A 14,123-nucleotide genomic window follows, 5' to 3' on the forward strand; every position below is an offset into this window, starting at 1 on the left:
TCCATTTTAAGAAAAATCGCAGCTCTTCTTTGATTCATAAAGTGAAATACAATTTTGGATTTGGGGGGTAGATTATTGTATTTATATGTCTAGATTATTCATGCAACATCCTAGTTACCTCATAATGGTGAAAACAATAGCTTATTCTAGACAGCGCAATATTTAATTATTTATAAAGGCAGCGTTAGAAAGTAAGAAAAGTTCGTGGTTGGATCTTTTTTTCTGTAGTGGACTCCATAGGGATAGATGTAGCTCATGAACGCCGTTAGAAATATAGCGTGATCAATACTCCAGTACACTACCCTGCTTGTGATGAATTTTTAATTGCTGGGGGAGATGCTCTCTTTTTTAATGTAAATGCTTTTAATTATGGAGACACGGCTGGACCATTGATCATTCATGGTGTGCTTCACGTTTCTTAACTGAAGGAACTGCGAAATATCTCTTTTACGAATATACGGTATGTTAAATGTTAAGTTAATCTTTTTGGTTACGTTTTGATGCAAGTGCGTATATTACATTCGAAAATGTTTTTTTCTCAGTCATGTGATCGCCTTTCTTAAAATGTGACATACATTATGTGCACGGAACATGTTTGCAGTTTTCTCACTTGACCTAAAACAGTGCTTGTTTTTTGGTTCAGTCTTTAAAAGATCGAGTGCCAAAAAGATACAAAATATCGTGCTCTTTATATTTGATAATGGGACATTACGCACACAGACGGGAGTGTTGAGATAAAACCCGCCAATGTGACCTGTGTAACTGAAAGAAAGAACAATCAAGAATATGATCAAGTGATATATTTAGAAGTATTTGATCTGTATACAATTGGCGCAACAATAGGCTATGAGAAATAATATGGAGAAAGTTCTGCAGTTATCCAAATGTATTTAGTGGATTGACAAACACACGAAACGATTATTGACTGCTCTGTTGTATATGATAAATCATTTACACTTTTTCAAGAAATCATAACTTGACAATTTTGAATGCCTTAAAAAAAAAACACTCCGTTCTGAGACATACAAAGTACATGGTTACAGTCAAAAAAGTTACAAAGGTTAGACATAATAATACACATAGGTAAAGTAAAGATACATTTAATAAGTACAGTCATGTGGGAATGTGGAATGTCAGCATAATATACATAATATGTCAGCATATATGGGTCAGCTGCAGTGTTAGGTGTTCTCTGGTTCAAGACCGATAGGATCCAAGCAGTGGCTTTGTCGTAGAAGTGAGCTGCGGAAGATAAGTGGTCTCAGAGTACTTCATGATTGACCAGGTCAAAAGTTACTGATAAGTCTAATGGTAGTAGGAGAGATAGGTTTCCTTTGTCTTTCTGGTTGTGCATTTGTGTCTTCAGGTCTATTAAGGCAGTTTCTGTACCATGTCTGGGTCTAAACCCTGATTGCTGTAGGCCTAGAATATTGTTAACTTCTAGGTGAGCCTAAATCTGAAGGTATGCAGCCCGGTCTAGTATTTTCAACAGAAAAGGTACAGTAGTAATAGGACGGTAGTTTGTGTGGATGTTTTGGTCCAAGTTGTTTTTTTCAGCAGTGGGAGTACCCATGCATCTTTTAGATTAGTTGGGACCATACAGGTTTTAAAAGAGTTGTTTAAAAGGTGGTTATGAAAGGGGCAAGATCACTCGCTGCCTCTTCAATGATATTTGGTGGGCAGATGTCTCCCTTGCATCTGGAGGGTTTGAGACTGGTGATTAGATTTTCAACCTCCTTAACTGAGAGGGGAGTGAATTTGAATTGGCTAATAGGATTAGCTGAAGAGGACTCAGTTTTGTGTGCCAATGGTTCAGTGTAGATATTTTATTTTTTGTTTATTATTTTGAGTAGGAGCATCAATACTTTATTGAGAAGGGCATCTTGGAGCTTGGTACACCATATTTTATCTTTAGTGCATGTTTCGATGGATGGTACAGGTGATTCAATCTCCCTAAGGATGGTGAATAGTTCCCTAGTGCCTGAATTGGCATTGGAGATTCTGTTGTTACATGTCTCACTTTTGGTTTGGAGGATAGCTGTTTTGTAGCAGCTGGTGGCTTTTTTTTTATGCATTTAATTGTTTTACAATTTTTACAAAATCTTTCTGTTGGCGAGTGTTTTTTGGACGTTTCCATTGTGAGTCCATGATTTGGTGAAATTAAAATTCTCCCCTTTCTGTGTTTATTTCTTTAAAATCCTTGTTTTTTGTTTTTCTTTGTTTACTCTCGGGTTAGTTTTTCTTCCAGTTTTAGACCTTCGAAGAATTTGGCTGTTGCTACTGTCAATGTTGTGCATTCTCCGCTCATTAGCATATTCCACCAATCTTCGTCACAGGTGGTAAGATGTTTCATTTTGTGTGATCGTAAGTGGGTCGTTCTGAGACTGTTTGTACCCGGACAGTGAAGAAGTAAGTGTCGCACTGTTTTGATTTCTAGGGTGTCACAGTACCGACAGTTTTTATCTTGAACCTGTTTTCTGAGGTATAAAATTTCTTTCGTCTTTAGAATGTTCAGACGTGCTCTCAGGAAGATTATACGCAGAGGTTTGTCCAGGAATTGTTTTAAGTAATTCCTTGTCTCGTCTATCCTTTGTATGTTGATTGTATGATGACTCTGTGATGTGTGCTTCTCTGCTTTTTCCAAGGTCTCGATCCAATCATGGATTTTTAATGTTTTCTTGATTTTCTCTGGGGTGCGTTCTATCTCCCATTCCGAACATCCATTTTTTTCTGACTGATCTAGTAGGTTTTTGTACCATTTTGTCATCATGTTGTTCTTTTGGTTCGTCATTTCTTGGTAGATGATGTCCAGAATAGTAGGCCGTGGAGTTCTTAGAATTTTTCCCAGGAACAAGAGACCGTTTCTGACTACTACTGATTCCAGTGATTGAAGACATAGTTCTCTTCGGATTACTGCTGTTGGGGTTGAATTGGGTAGTCGTAAGACCTTGCGCCAAAAAGCACCTTCCAATTTTGTCCACAGTGTAGGAGGAAGATGTGGCATTGCTTCAGCCCCATAAGTTAGTGCTGGAGTGACTTTGGCTTTGAAGAATTTTAGTACTGGGAGGATGGTGAATTTTCCAAATTTCCTTTCCAAGAGTGTTGCTTGTGCAGCCAATGTTTTCATCTTTAGGATAAGGTGTTCTTGCATTGATAGTTCTATTTGGCTGCGAGATATTTTCACTCCTAAGTATGTGAAGGTTTTCACTGTCTCCAGCTTCTCTGAGTTAGCAAACCATTGTGATCTTTTAGTAGGCCTAGATGATTTTTCCAAGATCATATTTTTTGTTTTTGCAGTGTTCAGATCTAAATCGTTCTTCTTCAAATAGCTTACAAGACTGTCTAGTTGAAGCTGCAGTCCGATTGGTGTTTGATCCAGCAGAAGGATAACGTCCGCATAGAGCAGTCTTGTCACTTTCGACTCTCCTATTTTTGGAGGAAAGGAGCGTGTGTCAATTTCTGCATCCACTATGTCAGCCATGTACGCCTTATAGAGGGCCGGAGCTAGAGGGCATCCTTGTTTGACTCCTCTTGCTGTTTGTATACTTTCTGATAGTAGCCCAGCTTCGTTCAGGCGAACTCTGATTGAGGTGTTACTATACAGCGCTTTGATAGGGTTGAGGAGTGAAGTTGGGCACCTTTGTTTTTCCAGTTTGCTCCATAGTTTTCTCCTGTTTACACGGTCGAAGGCTTGTACCAGGTCGATTGAAGCTATGAAAATTGTTGGGTAGCCCTCGAAGACTCTGGCCTTCAGAATACTGATCATCATAATGTTGACCGTGGTGCCTAGATTTTTTTCAAAGCCTGTTTGCAGTGGATCTGCTGTCTTTGCCATTTTCTGCCAGTCTTGGAGTTTCTCTAGCACCAGGGATCCGAAGAGTTTGCCCAGCACGTCCAGTAGGGCGATAGGTCTGTAATTTCCTGGGTCATCCTTCAGCCCCTTTTTGTAAATTGGAACGATGTTAGCTGTTTGCCATGTAGCCGGGATAGATTGTGTTGTCCTACATCTTTTAAAGATTTCGGCTATTAACGGGGCCCAAGTTTCCACCTCTTGTTTGAGGTGCAAGTTTGTGATCCCATCTGGACCTGGTGCACGGGAGTTATTTAATTTACTGATTTTCTTTCGAATCTCTTCCTCCGTACATGCCATCCATTTACTTTTTGCGGGTTTTGGTGATCTTTTTTCCGATGTCTCTGGTTCTTCAAATAAGTTTGTGAAGTGTTTTAGCCATCTGTCTTCAGGGACATTGTTAGTACTTGTTTTTGCTGGACCTGATAGTAGAGTCCAAAAGTCGTTCGAGTTCCTTTTGCAGACTGCTCTAAGCATGGTCTCTGCGTCTTCTTGGTACAATTTTCTTCGGATTGTTTGAAGCCACGATTTGTACTTTCTTTTTTGTTTGTTTGCAGAGTCTAAGTTTAACTGTGTGGAGTATTTTTTGGCTTTCCTTAATGATTTTCGTAACTCAGATTTCTTTGAGCGAATTTCCTCGTTGTATTTGTGACGATGTTTTTTTTCTGTTTTCCTTACATGCCTGGGATGTAGGTAAGGGGTGAGCAGCGGGCAGTAGTCCAGGTTTTTCAATGTGTTGTTATTGTTACCTCCTATCTCTTTTTGTTTGTAGGTCTCTGTGATCGAGGCAATGCCATCTTTTGTGATTTGTAGTCGGTTTCCTTGGGCGTTTATAGCCACCTTGGTTGACATGTTGAGTTGCGGGGGTTTGTTGGCATGCCATGTCGCTTTGAGTAAGTTGTGGTCACTCCGGGTGGATACTATTATCTCAAAGCTTTTGATTTGTTGATATAAATCCCTGGATACAAAGATGTAGTCGATGGTGCTTGCATTTCCTTCCCCCTTCCAGGTTGGAATTCTAGGTCTGGTTGTTTCCAGGGAATTTAGATTATACAAATCGCGGGATTCCATCAGCTCCGCCCATGCGAGGCCTCTTGCTGTTGATTTTGAGCAGGGGTTTGTTTTATTTCCTAGAGATTTTACATCGTCTACCATTGGGCAAGTCGAGTTCAAATCTCCACATATTAGAATGTGGTCCACGTTGAATGTTGTTGTAGCCAAAGTTAATATTTTTTCTATCTCATTTAAGAAAGCGGACATATGGATTATGGCCGGGTTCCAATGGATGTTCAGCACCAGGATAATATCTTTGTTCTTTTTTCTTGTTGCGTTTTATTCTTTTGCCCATTCTAGGACAGTCGCTTGGATTAGTGTGTCTGATACCAGGTTGTGGGCTATTCAAAGCGATCCGCCCGTACAGACGGCCGTTAGAAGGCCCGATGTAGGGCGACCTTTTTTGTCTTTCTGGGCAGGAGACAGTTGGATCTCGTAACCGTCCATGCTGGGCGGCAGCTGCAGCCAAGTTTCTTGTAGGCTTAGTAGGTCGAATCCGCCTAGGTTTATCTCGCCGGGTTCTGTCAGATGGATGTGGCCTCTAGTATTCCATGATCCAATAGTGATTGTTTGCTCTTTGTTGCATAGAGCATTTGCCATCTTTGTTTGATCCCTTTCTTCACCTGAAGGGAAGCCCTTTGACTGCTATTTTCCAGTATAGCGTGTTAGTGGCTGAGGGAGCCATGCCCATCTTTTTGAGCTTTTTTCCGCTAGAGCTAATCGGTTCTGGGTTGAGGTTGTTTCTCTCACAGTGTTTTTTCCTTTTCCTATACCCTCCTGCGTCCTGATTGGGCCATTTATTTTTCTGGTTTTGGTTTTTTCTGTGTCCTCATCATCGTCGTTCCAATGTCTTTTAATGTGGTGATCTTCTCTTGATTTTTCTTTTCTTGTTTCTTTCATAATTTCTGTCGAGCTTGAACCCTTAAGTTTACTGATTGTTTCTCTGTCTGCTTTTCTCGTATGTTCATAATTCATTGGGCTTGAAGGGTATTTTCTTTTTTCTTTCAGGTTATACTTTCTGTTCGGAGTATTCTTTATCCAGTCCTTGGTTTCACTTGTTTTGTCTTCATAACTGCCTTTGTTTTGTTTCGTTCATTTTTTGGATCCTCTCTCTTCTAGTGTCGTTTCTCGCAGGAGATAACCCTGATTCGAAAATTCTTTTGTCATCTGAAGCATGAGTTTTTTTACAGATTGGGACATAATATGTAGAAAGATGCTGTCTGTCCGTCCTTTATGCGCAAATTCTACTATGTTTATGTCTATGCTTTTGATTTGATCTCCATTTGTGAGTTTGTCCAGGAGCTTCAACATGGCTCTTCTATTCAGGATGATTTTTCCTTCTGAGCTGGATCTTTTTTCTAGTTTTAGTGTTCGGGTCGAGTTACTTTTGCGAGTAAATATCGCCGACTTTCTAGTTCGATTTTGCTGTAAGGGCTGGTCCGAGGGTCTTTGATTAGACCTGTTTCTCTTATCTGAAGATTTGTCTCTTCTTCTACTGTTATATGTCTCGATAGCCGAACTTCTTCGTGTTCTTATCTCGCTTGCCTTGCCCTTTTGTCCTATGGGGGTCAAGTAAGTTTGTTTATATCGTCTAACACTTCTTTTTGTTTTTTCTTCTTGTCTCTCATTTTCAAACATTCTTTTGCTGTACTTTGGATGAGCTTCCTCATTGGCTCCTTGTCTGTAATCATATTTGTTTAGCTTTGTTTTTGATACACGGAACAGCGTTTTTCTTTCTGGGGTGATCCGATCTTTTTTGTGTTCTGAATCCTCTAAATTTTCTCTTTTTTGTTCTGCATTTCTCATTTGTCTTTTATATTGATTTTCCCTTCGGTTTTGTGTTGGCGGTTCATTTTCCGCAAATGATACCTTTCTTTATTTTGCCATAGAGTGAGGTATTTCAGACTCAGAATTTTCGATTGAGTAAGTGCTGATGTTAGATATATCAATCGTACTCTCATCTAGCTCCGGATTGAGTTCTCCTTTTTGATTTTTCTGAATGTTACTGTTTTCTTTCTTAGTTGGTTTTTTGTCTGTGATGGTTATCCATTTTGTCATTAGTTCATTTGTTTTGGTTGTTTTTTCCACTTTCTTCTGGGCCTGTTGTATGTTGGAATTTTCCAGTTCTTGTGGAATTTTGAAGTGATCGGCTTTCCTTTCACTTTTTGTCAATGTCTCAGTTTCATTCAACTTGTCTCTTGGGTTCATATGTTTTTTTAAACTGGTTGATTCTCGTGTGTCTCCCTTGGGTTTGTCTTTGTTGCACTTTTGTGCTGGTCTCTCGATATGCTTTTCACGTGCTTCTTGTGGCTCTTTTCTGTTACTGGTCTCACTTGTTTTCGTCAGTATAGTTTGAGTGCTGTTATTCATTGATTTTTTCTTAAATTGAAACACGTTGTTCTTTCCTTGATCTATTTTATCCGTTTGTGTTCCTCGGTTTCTTGTACTAGCCTTCCATGATTCGAGGGCCAGAATGTATCCTTCCAAGTGGGTCAGCTTCGAGTTTACAGATGCTAATATTGAAGTGTGGTCCTTCAATGTGTCGTTAATGGTCTCATATAATTTTCCAAATGGTGCTAGACCAACTGTCACTGCTGACATCACTAGTTGTAAATCCGGCTTTTTTCCAGGTGAATTTTTTTCTTTTGTTTTTGTGGTTTCTTGTCCCGGTTTAGTTTTGTTTGGGGTCGAATAGAGTGGACGCAGAGCATCCACCAAGGAATCTTCTTTTCTTTGCTGACAAGTAGGTTTCAGATCTGGATTCAATTCTCTGCGCCTAACCCTGTTTTTGTAATTTAGTATAGCCTCTGCCAGCTATATTTCTTCTTGGCTTCTTACACGGATGGTATTCGGTTTCTGTATGTTCTCATGGCTCTTTTTTGCCTCAATTGTTGTTGTTTCTTGGTTTGGTTTTCTAGTTTCTTCAGTTGCGTTTTTTTTGCCGAGCGTAATTTTTTCTTTTGAAAGCTCTTCTGTTAGTGTGACTACCTCCTTGTTGTTCGTACATTGAGTTTTTGGATTTTGTCTCGGTTTCTGATTGTTCTCATTTTCTTTAGATGACACTTTGGTTTCCAAAATACTTTCTTGTTCCTTATTTTGAATCAATTTCTTTGCACTTGTGCAAGTTTCAATGTCCAGTTTTGATTTTTCCAGTTTATCTTGAAGGGTCTCATTTTGGCCGAAGTGCCATCGTAATTGGGGTGTCGAAGTTCCTATTTCAAGGGAGTACATTGCTGTAATTTGTTTGAATGGAATTCTTTGAGGGGATGGAGGGATTCCCTCTAATATTTCCATATCAGAAAGTTCAAATCGATTCGTAATGGGAGTTTTCCCTAACTTCTCAAAGAATCTTCCGATCGGGTTGTTGGTCTGGGGCATCATTTTACCTTGTTTTTTTTGGTGTAGTTTCAGCGTGGATTTGGAGATTGGAGTTGATGAAAAAGTAACATCAGGAGTGCTGACTTCTGTTTTTTTTGAGTTTCGATTATTTTCAAGTTCTTTGGTTTTTAGTTCCTGAGTATTTTCTTTTCCTGTGTTGTCGTTCTGATCGACACGTGAGAGATTCAAATCCTTTTGGGACGAGATCTTGTTACTTGGGTCTTTGGCTGGGTATGTTTGTAGTTGGACCCAGTTGTGTTCTCTCAAGATGTTGGTGTCGTCTGTTTCTTGTCCATCTTGATCTGTCAAGTATGATATGGTTCCGTTCATTGAATAGTTTTCTCTCCAATCAGTTATATTCAATTCAGGACTTGATAGATCTGCCCTGGCTGTCACTGGGTGTGTCTCTGTTTGGATCAGCCTTTTAAGAATGGGTGGACATGTGTTGTACTCTTTTTGATTTTTGAAAGAGGTATGGTCTGATGAATTTTTTAAACTTTCTTCTTTGAGGAAGGTTTGTTGTAGTGAGTTAGCTGTATTCAAGGTATTACAGGTCAACCTTGGTCCGGCTGTGTTTTTCGCCGGTCTCTGTCTCATGATTCTTTATGGTGACAGATACAGAGTTCGTTGTCTGTGGAACTCTGGCGGGCCCGACCGGTATTTCCTCTTTTTCCTACTCCATCTTGTCTCGTCGTGCCTCTTCTTGGTCTACAGATAAACGCGAGCCCGGGATCTGTGCGGACTTCTCCTCTTGCATTAAACCTCTTTCACCACCCGTCACCCCCCCTGATTCTGGATTCCTGCACCCTTTTCCTGCCCATCCACCGGCAACCGCCGGCAAGGCGGTGCTGCAGCCAGATGTGCTCCCGTCTCGCTCCCCAGAAGGACCGGCAGCACCAGGCGTATCCGATGAGCATAAGACGTCACAAGTAGGTAGATTGTATCTGTGTGGGGATCAAAGAGGGGGTATTGGGGTTGACAATATTGCTGTGGGATGTGTGGTGGTCATTTCAGATGGGCTTTTTATTGTTAAGAGGCCACTTCGTAGTATATGTCCCGGTTCATCGATGATATTAGATAGGGGGGCTCCTGGGAGCGAGCAGCTATCCTTGACGCTCTGGGTAGCCGTCACTAACTTCTTCATGTTAGTTTGTGAAGTTTTTTTTTTTTTTTTGGTTGATCTGACTTTAGTTTAAGGATGAATGAATACATGGATGAATACAGGGACGATATGCCAGACCACTCTCCATGTTTGGTTTTATGCAGCTGAACACTGAACAATTTTTAAGTCATAATCTCCCAGCACTTACCGGCGAACCGCCGGGACCAGCCGGAAACAGCAGAAACAGTTGCGCCCTTTACTCCTGAGCGGGCTTCATGCCGCAAGGGTCGCTCTGTTCTGCTTTTATGGAGAAGGACTTCCGGAAGGTGTGGCCAAAGTAGTCACGTGACGGATGTCACGTGGGGATTCAAAATAATGAGCCGCTCGCTTCGAACTGCTGCCAGCTCCTGCTGACAGTCTCACGCGAGTCGGAGTGGCTTCTTCCTGATAAGGTGGAAAGTTCAGGGGATCATGGAAACGAAGTGCAGCAATAAACAGGGTCCCAGCCGAACAGCAGAAACAGTTGCGCCCTTTACTCCTGAGCGTGGCTTTTAAGGTGAGAGGAACTAGGAAAAAAACTTTGCAAAAAATTCACTCTCGGAGGTATTAAAATATTCAGTCCGTTCCAAGAGTAACATTAATCAGGCTATAACTAATTATCATCTCATGTTAGAAAAGAGGAGCATGGGTGGTGTTTTTGGAGGCATCTGCGACTAAGACCCCAAGGCATTCTGGGAGTTTGTTAATGGAGGACCGGTTTACAAGTCCACTGAAAGGGCAAAGGGAACCCATGTAGACACAAAAGTCTGGGTGGAGCATTTTTCTAGTCTGTTTAAGGTCATGGACCACCCGGAGGGATGTAGGAATTTTAGAACTTCATTCAGTTTCACGCTGGACGAGGTCTCTTTGTCCATTTATAATCAGGTTTGCAATCATGCACCAAGTCTGGGTGCCATTCCTGTGGATCTGTTTCAGGATGATCAGGTTTTTGGGCATGTTTGCTGACTTTGGTTTTTAATAATTGTTTAAAATCTGGCTATTATCTGCCATCATGGCGATCAGCTATTATTTTCCCTATTTAAAAAAAAGGGGGATCCCTCCAGTTCCTAGCCCTATAGACCAATATCCCTGCTTGACACCTCTTTTAACATTTTTGGGAGAGTGTTGCATGGACATATTGAATCCTGGCTTTCAGAACGCACTGTTCTCTTGGTTATACAGCTTGGTTTTCGGCCTGGAGTGGGTACTTTTGTACAGGTCCTAAATCTATATCTATTGGTTTCTAACTCTGTGTTTTGTAAAAGGGAGGCGGTGTGTCATGCATTTATGGACCTGCGCACAGCCTTTGCTAAGGTCAATAGGCCAAAATTGTGCATCGTGCCTGGGTTCATGGGTTGCTCGGATGAGATTTTGATTGTGCACTTCACAGCGAGAATCAAGTATGTGTACGAAGTGGGTGTACGAAGTGGGGCAATGTACTGCTTGTTTTGATGTTGGTCTGGGTGTCTGTCAGGGGTGTGTTTTGGCCCCAGTCCTCTTACATTTTATATTAATATACTACACAATGCCTTGGTGGACACTAAGGATGAATACCCCAATTTTGGTGGCAGGGATTTTCCTGTTCTGGCATACGTAGATGATACGGTCCTGATTGCTTGAACCCACAAGGCCCTTCAGAATTTTATTAACTCCTACTAGGCTTTTATGAATATTCTGGAGTTGAAGATAAATACTACAAAATTAGCAGTTATTCGATGTGCTGGGGGAAGAGGTTGATTAAGATGCATCCCATGGTCTGTTATGGTGTAATCATCCCTAGAGTCAAGGATTTTGATTATTTGGGTGTTCGATTCTCAGAGGTAGTCATAGGTTGAGCACATTTTAGTAAACATTCACTGAAGATTAACCAATATGTAAGAGAGCATTTTCGCTTTTTGGCTCGCTGTCGCAGGCAACCTCTGGATTTTGTTTTAAAGGTTTATGAAATACAGACCAAGGCAGCAATTCTGTATGGAATCCCCCTTTGGGAATATTTGAAAGCATTTGAGTTACAGGTCCGGGAAAATAAGTTTCTCAGACATTTACTGGGACTCCAGCCCCAGTTTCGGAGTGCATAGGAAACTGTGTGTGGGTTTTCTGGAGGACCAGTGGGATTTGGTTCTGAATCTTTTTTGGCTTCGTCTTTTGTCATATAAATATGCAAGCCTAAGCCATTTCATCATCAGGTCTTTGGTGGGTCGGGTAAATTGGCATACAATTAATTGGTTATTTTTTATCAGTGACTTTTTGACAAAGAGTAGTGGTTTGCCCCTTTTTTCCCATGGTAGCCTGTTGTCCTCTGGCACCTACTTCGTTATAATCTCCTCTTTACGTCAGTGGTTGTTGAAAGGAGAGAAAGCAGGGAATTTGCCACCAACTCAGGCAGTGCTCATGAAGTTATCAGTAGGGTGGACTTGATCCAGTCTTACCTTCTATTGAGCTCAAAAAGGGTGGATCATTGGCTGATTACTCGTGCCAGATTAACTGTTTGCTGCTGAGGGGAAATACTGTTAACTGGAATGGTCTTCCTGATACTGCAAGTTGTCCAACATGTGGAGAAGTCAGGGAGGACCTAAAACATTTTATTCTGTTTTATCCAGCATTTAGGGATATCAAAAAGTCTACTATTTTACCTAATTCATGCTCTTATAGTCCTGCCTGGCTTTTTCTTGTATCTGCTGATTCAGCGTGTTGCATGTGCCCTATTGTCTTTTTTTTTTTTTTAAAGAGTGATGTATCTGACAAAGGGTTTTATGGCAGTGCTGTGAGGGCTCTTTTGTTTTTATATCGGGTAATTTGTATATGAAACATGATTTGCTTGTATTTAGTTTGTTTCTTAAAATGTACTGCTGTCTTTATTGCATTGTTTTTATATTAACATATTCTTCCCTCAAAGCAGGTACTGGTAGGATTGAGGCTGAACATGACCTTTGTTCATTTTGTAATTCAGGATCGGAGTCAATAAAACATTGGTTAATGTACTGTAGGGAACTTGTAAATCTACGCTCAGTATATTTCAAAAAGATGTTATATTTTAATTCAGTTGACACAGACAACCAAGTATGGACATCTTGTCTGGCAGGGCGAACTACATCTATGGTAATTGCTTTAACTGGTTTTGTCAAAACACTGAGATTAGAATTACTTTTATTGGAACATACGGATTAGGGCTGTGATCTTGACGCTGCTTTTTTTTGTCTCTATCGGAATATCGGCCTCATTACAAGGTTGCCGGTCTGGAGCAATGGTGCCGGTAAGCTTGCTCGTACCGTTGTTTCCAGACCAGCAAACTACGAGTTCTATGAGCGGATGCATTTCAGCGTGCCAGGCCTGACCTGGTGGGCGGAAAGGCACCCGCTTGCAGACATTGATGGATGCACCAGCACCATTAATGAATGGCGCTGGTGCATCCGTCCTCCCCATTCCCATTGAGTCTAATGGGATTCAAATCAGATTGGGGAATCATTTTTTCTGGCTCCCGACAATTGGGAATTACCGGGGCTGTAATGCCCCGGTAAGTCCCCATTGCCGTGCATTGGATAAAAAATGACTGCGTTTTTTCCGGCATGGCTACCGCCGGACTCATATTGCGGCCCTATCTGTTTTAACCTTCTGCTTATCTTAACCGTCTTTTTAGGGATTTTAGATGCTTATGCGTGTTGTGTTTTAAATTAGTTTTTACATTTTTGCTGACCTACATTTATGTGTTGTAACTTAATTAATGGGTATATGAAATTTATTACAGTAAAGATGTTCTCTCAAGAATTTATTCTGAATGCATTATATAGAATTTAATGTATGAAAGGTTTAATTTCTTTTTTGTTTCAACCAAAAAGCAGTAATAAAAAAAAATGAATAATCATCTAGGGTGTAATGTCATGTTTGTGTATGGGAGGGGAGAAGATGATAAGGTTGTATGGGTTGAGTTAGAGGTAGTGGAAGGCCCTTCAGGAGGTGGTAGTGGAGAGACAGTTTTGGGGAGTTGTAATCAGAAAGAGATTTGGAAGTATATTTGCTTTTTTTCTGTGAATTGGTGAAAGTGGTGTTGTGGGTTCAAAGAGTCTTATTGGGGATACAACATATAGGATGAAGAGGGGGGCAGGTAGGCAGCACTCTTGCGGTACACTCTATTTGACTGAGGTGGATTTTTATTGATAGAGGGCATGGTGTGTGCCCTGTCAGTGAGGAAGAAGGTAAACCATTTGAGAACAGTGCATTTCTTCCTGTTGAATATGATGTTTAGGAGGATGGTGTGGCCAATAGAGTGGAAGGTGGCAGAATGATCAAGGAGGACTAGAAGCACTGTCTGTCCTTTGTCAGTTATGCCATGACAGTCATCCGAGATGTGAAGTGTTGCAGTCTTAGTCCTGTGGCCACAGCGGGAAACTGATTTTAAGAGGTTGGGGAGGTTATTTGTCGGGATGTGCTGTTGTAGTTGGCTTGTGATAGAGTGTTCTATGATTTTGAGGAAGTTTCAGATTGTGATGGAAAGGTAGTACTCAGGTTATATGGGCTGGATGGATGGTTTCTTGCGGGGGAGGATATTTCACTTTTCTTGATGTGGAGTGAATGGTGGCGTGTGAGAAATGGGAGTTGCTGATGTTGATACAGCGTGGATACCAAGTGGTGATGCCATTTGTTATGACCTGAGATGTGCATGCTTCATGCAGGACATGTTCTGGTTTAGTTTTTGCAGTGAGT

The sequence above is a fragment of the Ambystoma mexicanum genome, chromosome 2q (genome assembly GCF_040938575.1).
Source record: "Ambystoma mexicanum isolate Mex_15411 chromosome 2q, UKY_AmexF1_1, whole genome shotgun sequence".
NCBI lineage: Eukaryota > Metazoa > Chordata > Amphibia > Caudata > Ambystomatidae > Ambystoma > Ambystoma mexicanum.